The following is a 14,783-nucleotide window of genomic DNA, read 5'->3' as shown; positions in this document are numbered from 1 at the left end:
TAATAATAATAATAATAATAATAATAATTTCTACTAGCTACTGTGACAGCAACATAGGAGAAAAATAATTTATATCACATTTTACTCTGGGAGAAATCGACTATTTATTTATCTATGTATTTTTAATTCTACAATTGTTTTTGCGATAGGTTGGTTGTAAATAATGTCAGTTGATGGGCACAATTCGATTACGAACGATTATAAAAACAGTTGTCCGGTTGAATTTTCGGCTAGCCAAAATTTGGATTTTCTTGTTGGTTGTGATAGATAGGAAGAAAAGATTGGTTCGTTGATGGTGTAGTGAATGATTTCACTTCTGATCAGAATTTCTGATCGTTATAACGATTTTTCACTAGAAATTGGATTGTTAGTGGCTACCTTAGACTTATCTTCTACCTATCTATCTTTCAGATATCAATCGTTTACCTGTTCTACCACATTGCTACTGTATATGACAGCAACATAGGAGAGAAGTAAATTATATCTCATTTTACTCTGGAAGAAACATACTTCCTATTTGTATGTTTACATGTATTTTACATTTTACAATTTGTTGCAATATTGGTCCTTTAAAAACCACTATCACAAATATCACTATCACTTCATATCATATCATATCACTATCATTTCACACATGTTGCAGTACATACTGTAACATGTCTGAAAGCCGGACAGCCTGCATTTCTCTGCCTGTATTGGGGGGGGATCCCCAAATTCGACCCAAAGAATCAGGAGCTTCTCTGTAGTTCTGCACCTGCGCAGTTCCGTTCTGATGACGTCAGCCACACCATGTGACCCGCGCGGTGGAACGCACAAGAAGCCGAACCGGAAGCCAACCTGGCGAGGTCGGCTTCTGCAACGGAGAAGACCGGGAGCCACCGGAGCTGCGGCGAGGGCACATGACGGCTGCCAGGGGCTGGAGGAAGCCCCAGGTAAGTGGATTTTATTTTTTTTTTTGTGCCTGGACGTATCCTTTAACCTCTTAAATCCCCGCGGTACGAATTTCTCCGTCCCTTTTTTCCCCCCTAAAAAACCAGGGGCGGAGAAATCCGTACCTTCCGCGCTACCGCCGCTGTCCGCGCTCCCGCCGCTCGTGCGCGCGCACCCGCCGCTCGTGCACGCCGCCGCCTGCTCGCACGGAGATCAATGAACGGGAAAATCCATTCCCGTTCGTTGATCTAAGCCTCCGCAATGATCGCACTGCTTCTATTAGAAACAGCGCGATCATTGTGATTCTCCAGCCTCCTACTGCTTCCTGTAAGCGTCCAGAAGGAAGCTTACAGGTCGCATGTAAACAAACACACTGTGGCCATCTTGTGGCCAAATAGTAAACTACACCCTAAAAGCATTTTACATAAACAAACATTACATTTACACAATAAATTAACTCATTACCTCCCACACTCCCCAATTTTTTTATTTTTTTTTTTGTAATGAAAAAAAAAGTACAATAAAAAAAAAAAACATAAATAGTTACCTTAGGGACTGAACTTTTTAAATATTTATGTCAAGAGGGTATAACACTGTTACTTTATAAACTGCAGGCTTGTAATTAGGGATGGATGCAAAACTGAAAAAAATGCACCTTTATTTCCAAATAAAATATTGTCGCCAAACATTGTGATAGGGACATAATTTAAATGGTTTTATAACCGGGACAAATGGTTAAATACATTTCATGGGTTTTAATTACAGTAGCATGCTTTATTTAAAAACGATAATGGCCGAAAACTGAAAAGTAATAATTTTTTCCCACATTTTTTCCTATTTTCCCATTAAAACACATTTAGAATAAAATAATTCTTGGCATAATGTCCCACCTAAAGAAAGCCTAATTGGTGGCGAAAAAAACAAGATATAGTTCATTTCATTGGGATAAGTAATAATAAAGTTATAGACGAATTAATGGAAGGAGCGCTGAAAGGTGAAAATTGCTCTGGTGTTCAAGGGGTAAAACCCCTCAGTGGTGAAGTGGTTAAAGGACAACTGTAGTGAGAAGAATATGGAGGCTGCCATATATACTTCCTTTTAAACAATACCAATTGCCTGCCAGACCTACTATTTGACTGCAGTAGTGCCTGAATAACACCAGAATTAAGCATGCGGCTAATCTTGTCTGATCTGACAATAATGTCAGAAACACCTGATTTGCTGCATGCTTGTTCTGGGTCTAAAAGGACATAAATATGGCAGCCACCACATACCTCTTGCTACACCTGTCCTTTAAAAAACTGCAGGTCTTGAAATGTGTACGAGAAAAATGGCCACCGGGAGACTTGGGTGCAGGATACAGCCGGTATATGGCTTATCCTGCTGCTGCACAAGTCTGTGTGGCGTTAATTACTGTTCCCCCTTTCAGGTCCATGTGGATGGTAGGAAATGATGTAATTCCACTTCCAGCTATTGCTGACGGATGAATGACAGTGTTTTAAAAGTACCTTCAGCTCCGTCTTCTTATGGCACTGAAGTTACTCACTGTGTGCGCTATAGCCGTAATTCCTATTACGGTCTATGGTGGCGCCGGGTGAGCCCAAATCTCCTGCGCTGGATTCCTAGTGTTCGCTTGAAAGGACCTCAGCCTCTACTCCCTGCTAGATTCCATTTAAAGGGAATATGAAGTGAAAAGAAACTTATGACTAGGGATGAGACGATGAATCCGGCGAATCCACAAATCCCTCGAATATTGGGAAATATTCGAGATTCGTGGATTCAAATTTCCTGCTTAACGAATCCGCCACATCCCGACGCATCTGCTGCTCCCCCTCGTCCTCCTCCATCCCCCCGCGCCTCCTCCGCTCGCCCCTCGCATAGTTAACAAGTATCCACTCACCTGTGTAGAGCGGAGCGCAGAGCGGCAGACCTCACGCTGCCTTCTTTGTTCCCCCTGGTGACCGGCTTTTACTATTACGCCATCAGTAAAAGCCGGTCTGGCCACTAGAGGGAACAGGGAAGTAAGGAAGAGGTATGCCGCTCTGCGCTCCACGGGGAAGGTGAGTGAGTATTTATTTATGCAGGGGGGAGGGCGAGCGGAGGAGGCACGGTGGGATGAAGGAGCACAGGGCTACCTACCTAAAGGCCCTTATACCTACCTACCTACCTACATGAAGGCCCCTATACCTACCTACCTATACTGAAGGCCCTATACCCTGCTACCTATACTGAAGGCCCTGTACCCTGCTACCTATACTGAAGGTCCTATACCCTGCTACCTATACTGAAGGCCCTATACCCTGCTACCTATACTGAAGGCTCCTTTACCTACCTACCTATACTGAAGGCACATGCACCTTGCTACCTATACTGAAGGCCCCTATACCCTCGTACCTATACTGAAGGCCCCTATACCTACCTACCTATACTGAAGGCACATATACCTTGCTACCTATACTAAAGGCACACATACCTTACTACCTATACTGAAGGCACACGCACCTTGCTACCGATACTGAAAGCACATACAGTATACCCTGCTACCTATACTGAAGGCCCCTATACCTTGCTACCAATACTAAAAGCACATATACCCTGCTACTTATACTGAAGGCACATATACCCTGCTACCTATACTGAAGGCACAAATACCCTGCTACCTATACTGAAGGCACAAATACCCTGCTACCTATACTGAAGGCCCCTTTACCTTGCTACCTATACTGAAAGCACATATACCCTGCTACCTATACTGAAGGCACATATACCCTGCTACCTATACTTAAGGCACATATACCCTGTTACCTATACTGAAGGCAGATTACCCTGCTACCTATACTGAAGGCACATATACCTTGCTACCTATACTGAAGGCCCATATACCCTGTTACCTATACCGAAGGCCCCTATACCCTGCTACCTATACTAAAGGCACACATACCTTGCTACCTATACTGAAGGCCCCTATACCTTGCTACCTATACTGTGGGTACCTATGCCTGGGTACCTATACTGCAGGCAATTATACCACAGATAGCACAATTCTTATGTGCAGGATTTGTTAGATTCGTGATTCAAAAGATTCAAGATATTCGAGTACCTTTTTAGATTCGTATTCGATGAAATTGTGGATTCGTCCCATCCCTACTTATGACATAATGAATTGTATACGTAGTACAGCTAAGAAATAGAACATTAGTAGCACAGATATAAGTCTCATATTGTTTCCAGTACAGGAAGAGTAGAGAAACTTTAGTTGTTAATTATGCAAAAGAGCTTCTCTGTGCTCTTCCACCCAACTTGGGTAGCTGTTTTCTGGAGCACTTATACATCAAAGAAACAGTCAGAGACAGATTTAGATAAGATTTTTACTGCAGGGAAGTTAAAAGGGTAATTAGCTCTGCTTGTATTTGACAATAGTTTAAAATACAGAGTGTTGCTTGTAATTTCAAATATTAGAGAATTATGCAATGTTATAAAAAAAAGCTATGTATCTAAATATATGTGTCAATTGTTCTATTAATTATCAGTACTACACATACAAATCATTACAGCATAAGGTTTTTTTCACTTCAGTGTCACTTTAAATCCTTTAACGAGAAGGGTAGGATTAAAAAAAACTTTGGAGTTTGGAGCACAAACCGGCCCCATAGGCTGCCATATTTTTTTTTCCTTTTAAACAATGAAAATTGTCTGCCTAAATTAACTTCATGTTTGTTTCAGATGTGTGATTCAGACACTACTGCAGCCAAAGAGATCAGCAAGACGTCAGGCAACTGGTATTGACCCAAAATACTGCAAAAGAAAACAAAGCAGTTTTCTATGTTTCACAAACACTTAGCTTGCTCCTGTTTACCTTTTCTACTCTTTCTGGATATTGGTTCAGTATGTGAAACATTCCCTTCTTCTTGTTGTTTTTAGCATATGATGTTGGGGAGAGAGCTGAAGTCTGCTTGACCTGCCTGACAAATGGAAGTCCTGACAGAAGATTATTACTTGTGCAGCTCCTTCTGTACAGCACAGAATGTAATGCTGCTGAGCAAATGGTTTCCTTGGTTACTCCTTTCAGAGCGATAAAATGGTGCAAGTTTTCACCCTTCTGTTTGTTTTATGAGCTGTACACTGTATGGCTGTTCCAGTTTAATCTAATTTGTGTTATATGTTACATAAAACAGATACAGATTGATATTTACAGTATATTTATTTGTTGTCTAAATTTGTCTTTACAAGACCTTCAGCTGATGTAGCAAATAATGATGTGCAGTCGAACTAGATATGGACTTTAGGTTGACCACACACCATACAATCTGATTGCCCATTCTAAGTCTGATTGTAATTTTGATTTATTTTGACCAAAAATTGATCGAACCTATAGATCGGGCTGGATGGAAAATCTCAGTTGATCAGGGGCTGAGCTGGAGCAGCAGGAGATGAACAGACCATAGTGTTGCACGGTTGAAAATTGAAGTGGGGTGTGTGTGGTATCAATCTCTCTCTGATCTCTGATCAGATTCTGGATCTGATCTTGGATAAAACTGAGCTCCTCATTTTCTCGCCCCGTGCTGTACCACCCCTCCCAGATATTCACGTCACAATCGACACCACCCTACCTCCCAGGCCTGCTGCCTGGGCGTTACCCTAGACTCAGCTCTCTCCTTCAGGCCCCACATCCAAAATGTTACCCTTTCTGACCCCAGACACTACGAAGCTTCTCATTCATGTCCTAATCATCTCCCCTTGACTATTGCAATGTCCTACTGTCTGGCCTCACCTTAAAATGCATTGCACCCCTTCAATCAGTCATGAATGCAACAGCTAGACTCATCCATTCTTCCCACTGCTTTGCTTCCACTTCTCTCCTATGCGAAGCCCTACACTGGCTCCCTTTCTGATTCAGGATCAGTTTTAAGATTCTGTGCCTTACCTGCAAATCTGTGCACAAGGCCTGCCCAATCTACATTTCTGAGCTCATCAACAGATATAGCGGCCCGCCCCCTCTGGTCCTCCAATGGTCCTCACCTGACCTCCCCCTCTGGTCCTCACCTGATCGCCACACGCATTTCTTACTCGCATGCATGCATGCCTACAGGACGTCTCAAGAGCCAGCCCACTCTATGGACCTCCCTCCCACCCCTCCTCAGATTTGCGCTTTCCTTCAACAACTTCAAGCAAGCCCTCAAAACACATTTATTTTAAAATGATCTACCCCCCATCTACCACACTTTAAAGAAAACCTGTAACTAAAAAAAGCTCCCCTGGGGGGTACTTATCTCGGATAGGGGAAGCCTCCGGATCCTATTGAGGCTTCCCCCATCCTCCTGTGTCCCAGGGAGGTCTTGCTGTACCCCTCCGAACAGCAGGGATGTAAATATTTACCCTCCCGACTCCAGCACAGGCGCAGTATCGGCTCTCTGCTCAGAGATAGGCGGAAATAGCCGATCGCTGTCAGTCCGCTCTACTGCGCAGGCTCTAGTCTCCTGAGTAGTAGAGTGGACCCTATTCCGTATATAGGGAAACAAAAGAAGTGATGATAATATCCTCTCAGGTGTGCCACAACACCTACATAGACTTTATACTAATAAAAAGGATATATATAGCAAAAAACTGAAGAAACTTGAAGAGTTTATATGCAAAAATACAAAAGATTTTTATTGAAGACAACACTCGTGCAAAAATATTCATAAAAAGTATCCGTCAGGGAACATTTTCCATAGCAAAGAATGGCAAAAATGCATCAGTTGTTAACATCAAGATTAGTGCAGTTGTGCAAATTGAGGCGACAACGTCGACTTGTTTCGGGATAAACCCTTCATCAGGCCTCCACAAATAGAGACAAATCTGTATAGTTAACACATGTTCTTAATAAACATCTGGACAACATCAAGTCAGGTATAACCACTCATCCAATTTTCAAACACAGGAACCGCACAAGGCAGGAGCTGGAGAGGAATGGCCATTCCTCTCCAGCTCCTGCCTTGTGCGGTTCCTGTGTTTGAAAATTGGATGAGTGGTTATACCTGACTTGATGTTGTCCAGATGTTTATTAAGAACATGTGTTAACTATACAGATTTGTCTCTATTTGTGGAGGCCTGATGAAGGGTTTATCCCGAAACAAGTCGACGTTGTCGCCTCAATTTGCACAACTGCACTAATCTTGATGTTAACAACTGATGCATTTTTGCCATTCTTTGCTATGGAAAATGTTCCCTGACGGATACTTTTTATGAATATTTTTGCACGAGTGTTGTCTTCAATAAAAATCTTTTGTATTTTTGCATATAAACTCTTCAAGTTTCTTCAGTTTTTTGCTATATATATCCTTTTTATTAGTATATAGTAGAGTGGACCCGACAGAGATCGGCTATTTCTGCCTATCTCCATGCTGAGAGCCGCAACAGCGCCCCCGCTGGAGCCAGGGAAGGTAAATATATCAAGCCTTGTCAGGCTTGTCGAGCCAGGATTGCAGGACGCTTCGGGGGAGCAAGCGCTGGATTGCCTGCAGCTACAGGGATGGGGGAAGCCTCTCTCAGCTAAGCACCTTTTTCACAGCCCTACCTTATGTGTCGATCCCCTATCCTTTAGATTGTAAGCCTTTGGCAGGGTACTCCCCCCACCACTTAATGTGTCCTTCTTGATCTTGCAACCCCAGCAATGACACCCTTCTCATGGACTAACTTGGACTTTGCTGGGTCCTTGTAAAATGGCATGATCATGTATATATACACTCACCTAAAGGATTATTAGGAACACCTGTTCAATTTCTCATTAATGCAGTTATCTAATCAACCAATCACATGGCAGTTGCTTCAATGCATTTAGGGGTGTGCTCCTGGTCAAGACAATCTCCTGAACTCCAAACTGAATGTCAGAATGGGAAAGAAAGGTGATTTAAGCAATTTCGAGCGTGGCATGGTTGTTGGTGCCAGATGAGCCGGTCTGAATATTTCACAATCTGCACAGTTACTGGGATTTTCACGCACAACTATGGGGTTTACAAAGAATGGTGTGAAAAGGGAAAATCATCCAGTATGCGGCAGTCCTGTGGGTGAAAATGCCTTGTTGATGCTAGAGGTCAGAGGAGAATCGGCCGAATGATTCAAGCTGATAGAAGAGCAACGTTCACTGAAATAACCACTCGTTACAACCAAGGTATGCAGCAAAGCATTTGTGAAGCCACAACACGCACAACCTTGAGGCGGATGGGCTACAACAGCAAAAGACCCCACCGGGTACCACTCATCTCCACTACAAATAGGAAAAAGACGCTACAATTTGCACAAGCTCACCAAAATCGGACAGTTGAAGACTGAAAAAATGTTGCCTGATCTGATGAGTCTCAATAGAATCAGAATTTGGCGTAAACAGATTGAGAACATGGATCCATCATGCCTTGTTACCACTGTGCAGGCTAGTGGTGGTGGTGTAATGGTGTGGGGGATGTTTTATTGGCACACTTTAGGCCCCTTAGTGCCAATTGGGCATCGTTTAAATGCTATGGGCTACCTGAGCATTGTTTCTGACCATGTCCATCCCTTCATGACCTCCACGTACCCATTCTCTAATGGCTACTTCCAGCAGGATAATGCACCATGTTACAAAGCTCGAATCATTTCAAATTGGTTTCTTTAACATGACAATGAGTTCACTGTACTAAAATGGCCCCCACAGTCACCAGATGTCAACCCAAAAGAGCATCTTTGGGATGTGATGGAACGGGAACTTCTTGCCCTGGATGTGCATCCCACAAATCTCCATCAACTGCAAGATGCTATCCTATCAATATGGGCCAACATTTTCAAAGAATGCTTTCAGCACCGTGTTGAATCAAAGCCACATAGAATTAAGGCAGTTCTGAAGGCGAAAGGTGGTCAAACACCGTATTAGTATGGTGTTCCTAATAATCCTTTAGGTGAGTGTATACACTCTGTTTCCATGGTTATCCTTGTGCTTTGTTGCCGTTTGCTACGACTCTGTCTGTCACCCCTTGTTACAATGTATGTATCCCTATATATTGTTCAGCGCAGCGTAATATGTTGGTGCTTTATAAATACAATAAATAATAATAATAATCAAAGAAATTTGCCATATCCGGTAGCAATCTATTAGTGTGTGGCTAGCTTTCGATCACACAAAGTTGTACGGTATATGGCAATCTGTCTGAATTCAGCTTGAAAACTGATGTCTTCCCTAGTATCTACATGTTAGCAGGGTAGTCAGAATAACATATTTTTCACCGTTGTGCCCCTTTAATGGATATCTAAAGTCAAATTTATATTTCAAAATAAAATATTCACCTTGTAGCTATCATATGGTAAAGCATTTTCACCAAGACATCGCTGCTCTGGAGTTGGTACTGCACTGTCCTTTCCTGCCGCAGTGCAAGGGCCATGTCTGGGAGAGCACTGTTCCCAAGGGAGCATGCACAGTGAGAGCTACTTTGCTTCCGGGTCAGCCGGCGACTGACAGAAATAGTGGCTAAAAATGCGGGTCACAGGAGGAGAATTGCAGAGAGCACACACAGCGGTAGGTGTCTCCTCTGCATTCTCTACATATGGCACACAAAAAAAAAAACAATTATTTGACTTAAATAACACTTTAAAGTAAACCAGAGACGGTAATATAGTGTGATGGTCAGAGCAGATGTCTGCTTGTTTCTGGTCTGGTTTTGGTTGGAAAAGTCCTGGATAATGACTGTTGTTGCAATTTAGCAACAACATTATCCTGCAAATTAGTTTGGGATCCAGGGCTGGCGTATATTGGGAGAAGGGTGGGCCTTACACGCCACTCCTCCAGGTCCAGGCCTGAGTCTGCCAGAGAGGGGTTAATAAACTCACCTGTGTAATTTGCATGAATTGGTTAAGTAGCTGCCTGCATCACCCAGTATGCAGAGGGCTGTATGTGGAGTAAGAAGGCTCCGGAAAGGCTGTGCAGCCGAGAGGGCTGTCAGGCCGGTAGCAGCAGGGAAGCTGCTGGTGCGGAAGTGCTGGAGGGAGATGGATTCCTGTACTGGTAAACCTGGAGAAGTCTGGAAAAGGTGAGTGGCCCAGGACTGCCATTATGCCCTTGGCAGGGTGTTACTCACAAGCCAGTGTGGCTGCAGAAGGCAAGAAAGAATTAGTACAGACTCAGAAGGTTGTATATTTTGTGATGTGCCTACAGTGTGATCACTGAATACCAAGAGTGGTGTATTTTTTGTGGCTGTTTCTGGACATTGTTGTGACTGTCAATAAAGCTGGATTGTTTTATTGTTACCCTAAGAAGACTCACTATCTGGTTTGTTGTGATCCTTGATGCTGCTGACCTACTCTACTAATGAGCTAAACCCCCCAGAATATCACAGTAGAAAGATTTAATACTTACCTGGGGCTTCCTCCAGCCTCATAAGCACATGTGAGTCCCTCGTTGTCCTCCTGCGGTCTGCCGTTCAGCCGCAATCAGCCCCGGTAACTGGTTCAGTTGCGTCAGTCGGGGTCTCCTGGTGGGTGACACTAATAGTGCATTTGTAGGCACCTTTATGTGTTCTTTTAACCACTTGAGGACCCCAGTGTTAAACCCCCCTAAAGACCAGGCCATTTTTATCAAATTGGGCCACTGCAGCTTTAACCTCCTTGGCGGTAACCCCGTGTGTGACACGGGGTAAGCCGCCGGAGGGTGCCGCTCAGGCCCTGCTGGGCCAATTTACATAATTTGTTTTTTGCTACACGCAGCTAGCACTTTGCTAGCTGCGTGTGCATAACGATTGCCGCTGATTAGCCGCTATCCGCCGCACCGCACCGCCCCCCCCAGACCCCTTACGCTGCCTGGCCAATCAGTGGCAGGCAGCGCTGAGGGGTAGATCGTAACACCCGCGGACGTCACGACGTCGATGACGTCGGTGACGTCATTGCGATCGTCGCCACGGCGACGGGGAAGCCCATACAGGGAATCCCGTTCAGAACGGGATTCCCTGCAGGGTAAAAGTGCCGGCGGCGATCGGAGGGGTGGGAGGTATAGCGAAGGCAAGGGGGAAGCATGTAGCTAGCGGTAGGCTAGCTACATGCTTTAAAAAAAAAAAAAAAAAAAAAGTGCTGCACTGCTCCCTGGTGGATTTATTGGACCGCCAGGGAGTTTAAGGCCTCGCTGCAGGGCCGCACAACACAGCACACTAATGATTCCCCCCCCCCCCCTTTTCTCACTACCAACTAAGCTCTCTGTTGGTGGGGTCTGATCGCCCCCAAGATGTTTATTTTTTTTGTTTTATAAATATTTATTTGTTTTATTTTTAAATAAAAATGTGTATTTGTTTTATTTTTGCACTGGCTCCTCCCTCCTCCCGCCAGCCTATCACTGTGATCGGCTGTCATAGGCGTCAGCCTATGACAGCGAATCACCCCTGAGCCAATGGAGGGGACAGCTGTGTTACACGGCTGTCCCCACTACAGTGCTGCCTTAGATCGCAGCGCTGTACTGGTAACAGTCTCCGAGCGATCGCCGCTGGGAGACTGATGGCGGAGCTCTGCGCCGTCATTCATGCGGAGATGCGCGCGCATCCCCGCCCCAAGGACCTTACGCCAATCGGCATTAGGCGGTCCTGGGACTGCCACTGCGTCCACGCACATCGGCGTGACGCGGTCGGCAAAACGTTAAAGAATGAAAACATTTGGTCAATATAGTGACCAAAAAAAGCAACTTAAACATAAACTTATGTCATAGCACAGCAAGATTCAGTCCTGAGATCAGGACTCTACGGTCTTCCTGCTCCTTAGGGATCCTCAGGTAAACCTGAGCAATATCATCAGAGCATACTGCATGGTGATGATGAAATACATAAACAGAGGTTACCTTAAAGAGAAACTTCGACCAAGAATTGAACTTTATCCCAATCAGTAGCTGATACCCTCTTTTACATGAGAAATCTATTCCTTTTCACAAACAGACCATCAGGGGGCTCTGTATGGCTGATATTGTGGTGAAACCCCGGCCCAAAAGAAACTCTGAGTACGTACTCTTGGCAGTTTCCTGTCTGTGAACCTTGCTGCATTGTGGGAAATAGCTGTTTACAGCTGTTTCCAACTGCCAAAAAAGCATGCAGCAGCTACATCACCTGCCCACAGTAAAAATGTCACCATGTAATAAATGTCAGAATGTAAATCAGGGATTTAAAAGATTTTACAATGGGCAAACACTGACTAAACCATTTATACATAATTATTGTAAAAATGAAGCACTATTTTAGATTATTTTCACTGAAGTTCCTCTTTAAGTGAAAAGTACATGACAAAACATTTTTTGTTCCAAAGATATACATGGAAGACCTACAGCTACAGTATATGCAAATAAATACTATTACTGAGATCCAGGAGGAAGTTTACAGTGTTCAGGTTTACCTCAGGGTGAAGTGTTCTTCCTCTGAGTGCAGCAAGGTGCAGAATTTGTTCATAGAAGAAAACTAACTTGCAAGGAGACTAAAAGAGGCCATTAATGTTAAAGGGGACCTGGAGGGACATGTAACATGATGAGATAAGCATGTGTATGTACCAACCCAATCCTACATAAAACTACTGGGTTCCTTTTTACTTTCTTTTAGGGCCAGTTCACGCTGGCACTTTCAGGTAAATGGATCCCTGAAAATGGATTTGATTTCCAATCCAACAGATCAGTTTGTATCTGTTTCCATTGGCATCCGCTGTGCATCCGTTTCCGTTCCATTACAACGGAAAATGCTAAAAATAGCCCTATGCTCTGCAAAGTGTGCACACATATAAAGAGGTTTATCTGCACTGAGCAAAGGTGTTTGGCACAAAACTGATGATATACGTAGATTGCAGGAGGGCTGTATGGGGGTCGGTTGCTTTGTTGCAGTTTCTCGGTTATTTGTTTGCAGACAGCAATATGAGCTGCATATTTTATCCGCCGTCTGGTGCAGTTTGCAATGCATCCAGTTTGCAGGTGCTGCAAGATGCAGCGGCATTCATGACAAGTTGGAAAAGCTGATGCAATCTAGCAGAGGGTGCTCAGTGAGCTTGTGCGACAGGAAAAGTGGCAGCAGAGGTCCGTCAGTCAGCATCGTCGTAGTCAGTGTGTTGTAAAGATCCATTTGCTCATTGCCTCCCATGCAGTGTTTGGCCTCTGTTTCTGTTCCGCTGGGCTCCGCTGCCTGGAAAAATCGCTGCCAAACCAAACTTGCAGGCTGTTCAGCGCACCAATGTGAACTAATCCATAGGTTAACATTGAATCCGTTAGCAATCGCTAACGGACCATATTAAAAGGACCTCTGTCGCGAAAATCTTAAAATTGAAAATACATGTAAACATATACAAATAAGAAGTACGTTTCTTCTGGAGTAAAATGAGCCATAGATTACTTTTCTCCTATGTTTCTGTCACTCACAGTAAGTAGTAGAAATTTGACATTACTGACAGATTTTGGACTAGCCCATCTTCTCATAGGGGTTTCTTAGGGTTTTCTTTATTTTTAAAAGCACTTAGTGAATGGCAGTTGCTCCGTCCAACTGCCAAAAAAGTGTACGGTGAGGAGGGAGGCTGGCCAGCATCAGTGTATAAATCTCTAGCTGTCTTTTTGAGGTGTGATGATCCTATGAGTAGGTGGAATCAGAGGACATGGATTTCTTGGTGAGGCAGGGGGCGGCCAGATGACCCCATAGGCGCTGAGGACCCATCTAACAGAGGGTCATATAAATACGGTGAGTGCACACTGCTTGGGGTGTGGTGGTGATATCTCCAGGGGCGGATTTCTGGCAAGGCCACATAGGCCATGGCCTAGGGCACCAGAAATTTAGGGGCGGCTCAGTGAGGGGCAGTAAAGCTGTTCTATGCAGCCATCCCTATCTACAAGGACAGATTTACCCTTTGAACTCTCTATCCTGTACTTGTGTCTCCCTGCAAGACCTGTAAGCTCTATCCTGCAGGTACACATCAGCCTAACTCATGGTGACACAATGGTTCCATCATTAACGAGATGGCAAGCATAACATAAAAGTTCTTAAGGAAAACATAACATAATCTATATGCATATTACTAAAATAGTTATTGTCTGTGACATCCAATGATGGAAAGTAAGGGGCACACAGAAATAACAACCAAACAGACAGTATAGTTGGCCTTGGGCGGTAAAAAGTACAAATCCGGCCCTGGATATCTCACTGAAGTAGAACAGAGCTTGCTTCCTGCTGAAGTACTACTGCTGAACAGATTGACCACTGAGATCGTTTCCTTGTGTACGAGGACTGTTTATTCATAGGAACATTAGTGCACAGCCATTTGTGAGAAGAGTAGAATATCTGTAAATGTGCTGATATTCTGCAAATGGCTAATTCCTGGCAACCAAATCTCTCTAGCACCCGTTTTTGTATATGCTTATAAAGGAAGTGTTTCTTATCCTGAAAATAGGTAAATTGCCACCAAAGTGGAAGCAGGAAGTATTGGAGTGAAACGCAACACCACACACACGTCAGTGAACTCTGCTGACCCTGTCCGCTTGTTCAGTGCTGAACAGTGCGAGTATTCGGTGTGAATTAGTTAGTAATCCAAGCCGAAGCTTGGGTTCAAAATAAGATCTAGACCTGAAGAGAGGGAAGCCTCAGGATCCTATTGAGGCTTCTCTCGGTGGTCTGAAGCCCCCCGTTGCTAAACCTGGCCCCCCTCCACATCGGTGCTGTGCAGCTCGTCTTCCTGGTTCATGACCGCCCAGTAGCCGTGTATGTGCAGTAGCATGGAGCCCACGGATGGGTTTGTGCAGTCACGATCCAGGAAGAGAAGCTGCGCGGCCCCGATATGATTATTGAAAATGCCTTGTCGCTAATCTTCTGGGGGGCCGCGCTCAGCGATGGGGGACATCAGAGCAGGAAGGGAAG

General features: G+C 44.3%; 1 long non-coding RNA gene across 1 annotated transcript in view; it reads left to right on the top strand.

Annotated features, from left to right (window-relative positions):
* Positions 1-9,763: 9,763 nt before the first annotated feature.
* Positions 9,764-14,783, top strand: part of LOC137557829 (uncharacterized) — an 85,590-nt gene continuing 80,570 nt past the window's right edge. Inside the window, exon 1 of the long non-coding RNA XR_011029628.1 lies at positions 9,764-9,965. This is a non-coding gene — a long non-coding RNA (uncharacterized lncRNA). The remainder of the gene's footprint in view (positions 9,966-14,783) is intronic.

The sequence above is a fragment of the Hyperolius riggenbachi genome, chromosome 1 (genome assembly GCF_040937935.1).
Source record: "Hyperolius riggenbachi isolate aHypRig1 chromosome 1, aHypRig1.pri, whole genome shotgun sequence".
NCBI classification, from domain to species: Eukaryota; Metazoa; Chordata; class Amphibia; order Anura; family Hyperoliidae; genus Hyperolius; species Hyperolius riggenbachi.
The sequence above is the reverse complement of the archived record's forward strand: the minus strand, read 5'-3'. Positions and strand labels throughout refer to the sequence as shown.